Source organism: Engraulis encrasicolus, chromosome 17, assembly GCF_034702125.1.
Source record: "Engraulis encrasicolus isolate BLACKSEA-1 chromosome 17, IST_EnEncr_1.0, whole genome shotgun sequence".
NCBI lineage: Eukaryota > Metazoa > Chordata > Actinopteri > Clupeiformes > Engraulidae > Engraulis > Engraulis encrasicolus.
In genome coordinates this window covers 1,734,497-1,741,996 of record NC_085873.1, presented here as the reverse complement: position 1 = coordinate 1,741,996, position 7,500 = coordinate 1,734,497, and the positions used below count along the sequence as shown (strand labels likewise).

The following is a 7,500-nucleotide window of genomic DNA, read 5'->3' as shown; positions in this document are numbered from 1 at the left end:
CAGTGAGAACACGGGGGGCTTGAGGCCTCTTCTGCACTACCTTCAAAGCCCATTGGTCGACAGCACAATGAATGACACGCCCACCGAGTGGGACATGGACGTTTTTTTCTCACGTTATACTTCCTGAGGCCTTGACCCCACAGGCTGGCTCAGTCGTGGAATTTGCATCTTTTTTTGTTCCGTTTTTAAAAATGGAATTCATGTCCTTATGTTGCCCACGCACTTAATTCCGACGTGGATGACAAACTTCCTTTTGAGTTGGACAGTGGGAACAAAACGGGACAGAGTTTTTAGGGAATGTGGACGCAGTCTCGCATCATGGAGATTTTCTTACATTTGCTGTTTTTTTTCCTCTATCACTTTCTCTCCCTGCGTCTCTCTCTCCCTCTTTTTCCTGTCTCCCTGTGTTTTCCTTTCTTTTTTTTGTAACATTTTCAACTCTTTTTATCTTTTAAGACCGTGCAGCACTTGGCAGTGAGCTGGTATGGCCTCAGCAGATAAAGTCATTCTTATAGAGGCTTACAGACGGATCATTATTTATCGAGAGCTGCTAACAGTTTAGCATAGCATAATAGCATAGCATACTGTAGCATGGTTGTTATGTTATTGTGTTGTCAGAGATTAGCATCACTGATTAGCACCACTTGCAAGAACAGAGAGAGAGAGAGAGTAGCTCTAACACATGTGTTGTCCAATCTTGTCTAGATTACGTTCACCTGCTTTGTAAGTGTGTGTGTGTGTTTGTGCGTGCGTGCGTGCGTGCGTGAGTGAGTGAGTGAGTGATCGCAGTGCCTTTTCTCCTCTGGTCTGGAAACACATCTCATGATTACCTTTGAGGCAGCGAAATCCTAATGTTTTAATTACAGTGACCTTTTGTATCAGGGTATACACACACACACATGCGCGCGCGCGCACACACACACACACACACACACACACACACACACACACACACACACACACACACACACACACAATTTATTTGTGGTGTACTGTATGCTACCTTCTCTTACTCGTAAGAGACTTGGCCCCACTTTCATTGGGGTTTTGACCAACATCTGTATCACATCCATTCTTAATTAGAACACACACACACACACACACACACACACACACACACACACACACACACACACACACACACACACACACACACACACACACACACACACACACACACACACACACACACACACACGTAGAGCTATCCTCCCTGGTTTTGGCACATAAACATAGCCATCCTTTCTGCCACTAGCAATCACTGTAGCACTGCGTAGAAGAGAGCGTCACCATCTCGCTTGATTTTCTTTCCAAGCCTGTCAGAGATTGTCAGTTCATGTTTACGTCACAGAACAGCGGTGTTTTGTCTTGAAATCCTGAATTGTGCATATCCAGCATTATTTGAGATGCTGCAGAAAAGCCTTGAGGGACTCCGAGGAAGAGTTCCCCCACTTTTTCAGTCCAACCCACAGCGTGCATTGCTAGTGGGTTGCCTTCTTCCACTCTTTCCTCCCCCCCCCATAAAGCCTTGCAGTTAGCTCCAGCCACTTGCAGTCCAGTTCAGTTGTGTTCTGTTTTCCACCATCTTTGGCCTTACAGCAAAAATATTGACTACAGCTTTCAAAAACCTTACTCGTCACATTCAACAAGGCCCTCTGTAAATGTCCTTTGACTCATTCAGTTTTGAGGAAAAAAATGAATCGGCTTGTACGCCACTGTTTTCCTTCATTAGGATTAATAAAAGACATCCAAAGACACTGCAGTACATGACTGGGCTGACACTGTAGTCTGTGTGGAGGAGAGGGCTTGTGGGCCAGAATGGATGTCCTCGGTCGTATAGGGTGAGGGAAGGCAGAGGAGTTTGGCCCAGGAAGCTGGAGGCTGTCATCATGTTTTAGCGTATGTATCGCACGCTAGTGCATTCGGCGTGTTTGTGTGACGCCTTTTGAAGTTAACACGTGCGCTTCAGACACAACGGTAAAGCGCTTTCTTGCACTTTTGACACGTGACGAGGTTTTCGCAGTTTTCCCACCGTGACTGTGATTTTCTTTTGGCACACCGCATTTCTGTTGCTAAACGCTTTGCTGTGCCATAACCAAAACCATCCCTAAACCTAACCTGTCAGTAAAGCAATGTTTCTGCTGCTTTACTTTTGCCAAGAACAGCGTCATTTGGCGAATTTCTAGCTAAATCGTGCCCAAACCTAAACCAACCCTAAACCTCACCTGTCACAGGGCGTTGTGGAGCACGCCTTAACTTGCAAAGGCGTATTGGATACACGCGATAGTGGGTTCAAATCAGCGTGTCATCTATGCGCAATGCATGATGACATGTCGGAAGCTGAGATGAACACAACTGCACTTTCCCCCCGGGGATCAATAAAGTTGCTCTACTCTACTCTACTTCTTCAATAGCCTGGTGAGCCAGGCTAATACATAAAAATATTACCCTGAAATTGCTCGGTTCAGTTAGCTGAGGGCTGTGTGTGGATGGGACCAAACCGTTATGCCGCAATGGTTAGAATGGCATCTGCACTGCCTTTGCCAATGCTATGACCAATTAAGTCACCGCCCCAAATATCCAAACAGACAGGGGGGAAAAACTTGTTATTGGTGTGTTGTGATTGGTGGACCCAGACTGATGCCTCTTGTTGTGATACTACAAGGACAATGGTTAGACCAACTCACCAGGAAAACAAATAATTGTCCGCTAGGCGGATTTGTCTGCGTCAGCTATGCTACTTAGCTTCTTTTTCCTATCATGACTTAAATGAATGAGACCATCTTCATAGGTCACAAGAGCCCGTTTCTGGTTTCTTGATGAAGTACCATTGTAAAAAAAAAAGTGTGTCTATTGTCTGTCCGTCTGCACTATTAGCATGGATTTTGAACGATTTGTATATATGGATGATGTCAAAAGAGGTGTTGTCTGATGTGCTGATATGGTCGATAAAAAATGCCACTGTTTTTATGCCACTGCAGAAAGGCTGTGGGAGACCTTTTTGCTTTTTATTTTCATTTTATTTTTTTTATTCTTAGAGGATGCTGTAGGCTTGAAATATTTCTCTTTATCCCGAAGCGCCTATGTTTCTACTGTTTTTGCATATTGAAGAATTTTAATTTTCTTATCATTTTTTGAAAATATCTGGTTTTACTGTAATGGGCATTTTGGTCAATTGTACTTGAAATGTGCCTCGCAGGGTTTTTCTTGTTCTCTGAGAGGCGTCAGGATGAGTTGGCCCAACTTGAGTTAACCCTTTGTACATTCATTTCCAGAGTATGCAGTACTTGATGTGGCTTCCATTAAGGTCGTAGCCTACTGTACATACAGTTGTGTTCAGTAGCCAATCAAATAACATCCCACTCTCCTCTGATCGCATCTCACAAGGTGATTGGCTGGACAGAAGAGCAGTGAGAGAGTGATAGAGTGAGAGAGAGAGAGAGAGAGAGAGAGAGAGAGAGAGAGAGAGAGAGAGAGAGCGCGAGAGAGAGAGAGAGAGAGAGAGAGAGAGAGAGAGAGAGAGAGAGAGAGAGAGCCTGGGAATATTATTACCTAAGACGTTTGAGTAGAGTCGAAGAGGGAGAGTGATTGGACACCCCGTCATGAGTCTCTTAATGTGTCTCGACAGGCTAGGAATGACCAATGGCAGTTCTTCTTGATGGCACGAGTCATGCCCTTCGTTATGACAGTTGTCACAGAAATGTTATGATCCGTTTTAATTGAGGAGTCCATGGGAGAAAAGCGGGCATGGACATTTGGAGTTTCTGTTTTACTGAGCTGAAGACTACAGGCTACTAATTTGTTTAATTCACCTCTTTTGAAAATCCTGGGGTTTGAATGCAACTACTAATAGATTGAGGCTTACTAAAAAATAACTAATTCTGTGTCTGCCGTTTGTCATGATAAGATCCAAACAATGTTTTGACACAATTCTGTCCTGCATGAAATGGCTCTTCTGACATACTTGTTGACATTTTCTCCATAGAGCAGGTCTGTTTTCACTATGTGATGTAGCAGGGTTGTAGTTTGTGCCAAATTTTTCACACAGACAATTGCTCACAACTTCTGTAGTATGTAGTCTCGACAGCGTATAATTACACGATTCTGAGATTATTATAACAAATGATTACATAATAATTACATCACAGTAATTGTGTTACATTATTACAGCAGATTACACTGTTCAGACTACTTTGGAAATCAATGTAGCCCCCAGATGGAACACCAAAGATGTTATATAGTAAGTGGACTACCAGTAATGGCTTTTTATTGTTATTATTTTATCATTTTGTTTCTGCACTGATTCAAGAGGGATGAAGGTGAAATTGAATTGGCAAAAAACGCCTAATTACAAAAAAAAAAATCCTATTAATACTTGAAATTGCCTGGAGTTCATTCCCCTTCCTCTTCTTCTTGTCCCCAAACAAGGAAGCACTTGTGTATATATATTGAGATGCACACTTAAAGATATGGGCTGTGTTTCCCAAAAACTCTTAAGTAGTACTTAAAGGGACACTGTGTGAGATTTTTAGTTGTTTATTTCCAGAATTCATGCTGCCCATTCACTGTTCAATGTTACCTTTTTCATGAATACTTACCTCCACCATAAATTCTAAGTATTCATTATGACTGGGAAAATTGCACTTTTCATACATAAAAAGGGGGATCCTCACCATGGTCCGCCATTTTGAATTTCCAAAAATATCAATTTTTAGCTGCAAAAATGACTGTACTTGGACCATACTAGAACATATTTGTTTATTATTTAGTAAACTTTCATGTAAATATCAAATTTGGCAATAGACAGCCCAGTTTCAATGAGCAGCATAGTTGCAATACCTTTTTGTCCATTTCCTGCAGTGTCCCTTTAAGTATACTTAAGCATTAGTAGTAGTTAGGCATGAAGTACCCATTTGGCAATATATCATAAATAGGTGTCACATAATCACAAAAATGTTATACATACCGTACACTATTTTACCTCGCATACACTTTGCAAGAATTTTATTTCCATGTGCGAGAACAAATATTGAATGTAGGCCTATAATATTATTGTATGCATAAACTTTCAGTGATGTGGTATAATTCCAAGGGGGCACCTCATTCTTAAATAGGCTACTACTACTTAGGCTTAAGTATACTGAAATGTTTTTGGGAAACATAACACTGTGCAAGATGTTCTTGCCGTACATTGAGTTCCTTCAAATGCTGTCTGTCTCTAAAAAGGTGACAGTAAGATAAAAAAGATGTACAAGTATGTCTAAAACAAGGTTGAAACAATTGGTGATAAATGCATTACATGTTCTGCTGTGTCTGTATGTATATTGCAGAGCAGGAGGAAATGTGACCTGGGCTGCGTGTCCTAAAAGTAGTGCTTAAGTCAGTACTTCTTAAGTATGAGGTACCTCTTTAGGCATTTGTACATTTACATACAGTATATGATGTACGTATATAATGTAATATAATGCCCAAGGTGCACCTCATACTAAAGTACTTAGGCTCAAGTACTACTTACGATTTTTTGGGAAATGCAGCCCTGATCAAGATGATTGTCTGATGTGGTACTGCATCTGGAGGCTGATGTGTATGCATCCCCCGTTATCTTGAATAGCCCCTTTGTGTTGTAATGACATAATATGTATTTTTGTAACAAATAACACTTGTAGATATTTTATCTGAAACATATGTGGTGTGTTTTTAACACATATAAAAATGCTGCTTAGAGAACCTGTATTCTATTTTTCAATGTACCTGTGCCTGAGATGAGTTGCTTAGAAGGTAGACCTGTACTGTACATACACAAAAGAGGTGTTCGTCACATGACAAAACATGGAGCTGAATAAACACTGGTGTGTTTTGAAGGAAAATAGGTCTGCACTGGTCTGATTCTTGCAAAATTGTGTGTGTTTACTTACTTCTTTTTTGGGGAGGTGGGTATGTTGTGCCTATATTAGGTACAGTATATCACGAAAGTGAATACACCCCTCACAGTTTTGCAGATTTTTGAGTATATCTTTTCATAGGAAAGCATTACAGAAATGTAACTTTGACACAATGATCAGTGACCTTTTAACAACATATTTAACCGCTTAAATTTCTTGTTCACTCAGAAAAACACAAAATACAGCCATTAATGTTTGAACATGTACTCACAAAAGTGAGTACACCCCAGATTAAAATCCGGTAGAGAAGGGGCTATGTTGGCTCGAATCGTCTCGAAATGAAACGAAATGAAAAGGGATGACAAGGGAGGTCATCAGTGTGCGTTTCAACCTTTCTTTGCATTGAACTTTAAAATTTTGAGTCTGCATCTGGCTTAAATAGATGGGTGTGAGATTTGAATGCAATCCTATGGAGAATATCATGATCTGCTTCAGTAGTCACAGTGCATGTTGACATGTATGTTTCTTTTAGGTGTATTTCAGATTGCCAATGTTGACAGCATTCATGCATCCCCAAACAATGTCAGTCCCACTACCATGCTTGGCTTATGAGAGGATACACCGTTTTTGTACAACTCACTTGTTTACCACCACACATGCTTGACACCATCTAAAGCAAATTTGTTTATCTTGGTCTCTTCAGATCACACAACATGGTTCCAGTGATCCATATCCTTGGTCTGTTCATCTCTCTTGAGACCAAGATAAACAAATTTGCTTTAGATGGTGTCAAGCATGTGTGGTGGTAAACAAGTGAGTTGTACAAAAAAGGTGTATCCTCTCATAAGCCAAGCATGGTAGTGGGACTGACATGGTTTGGGGATGCATGAATTCTGTCAACATTGGCAATCTGAAATACACCTAAAAGAAACATACATGTCAACATGCACTGTGACTACTGAAGCAGATTATGATATTCTCCATAGGATTGCATTCAAATCTCACACCAATCTATTTAAGCCAGATGCAGACTCAAAATGTAAAAGTTCAATGCAAAGAAAGGTTGAAACGCACACTGATGACCTCCCTTGTCATCCCTTATCATTTCGTTTCATTTCGAAACGATTCGAGCCAACATAGCCTCTACCGGATTTTAATCTGGGGTGTACTCACTTTTGTGAGTATATGTTCAAACATTAATGGCTGTATTTTGTTTTTTTCTGAGTGAACAAGAAATTTAAGCGGTTAAATATGTTGTTAAAAGGTCACTAATCATTGTGTCAAAGTTACATTTCTGTAATACTTTCCTATGAAAAGATATACTCAAACATCTGCAAAACTGTGAGGGGTGTATTCACTTTCGTGATATACTGTAGGACAGTGGAAGAGATGACAATAAATGGTTGGGAGAGAGAGAGAGGGGCTGGGACCCAAATGACCCAAATTGGACTCAAACCCAAGTCCCCATGAGCAATGCACCCGCACGTGGTACGGCGCATCAGTAATTCAAAACGAAACAGATAAACGTTGTGATCTGCCAATGTTGATCACTGCTTGCCAAAGTTTTTTTTTTATTAGAGTGAAGAACATAGAAAAGCATGTGAAACATAAACATAGA

General features: G+C 40.7%; 1 protein-coding gene across 1 annotated transcript in view; it reads left to right on the top strand.

Annotated features, from left to right (window-relative positions):
• pcgf5b (polycomb group ring finger 5b) overlaps positions 1–3,418 on the top strand; it is a 40,209-nt gene extending 36,791 nt beyond the window's left edge. Inside the window, exon 9 of the mRNA XM_063221532.1 lies at positions 1–3,418. This exon is cut by the window's left edge and continues 49 nt beyond it. The gene's annotated coding sequence lies outside the window, so the exon portion shown is untranslated.
• The last annotated feature ends 4,082 nt before the right edge of the window (positions 3,419–7,500 follow it).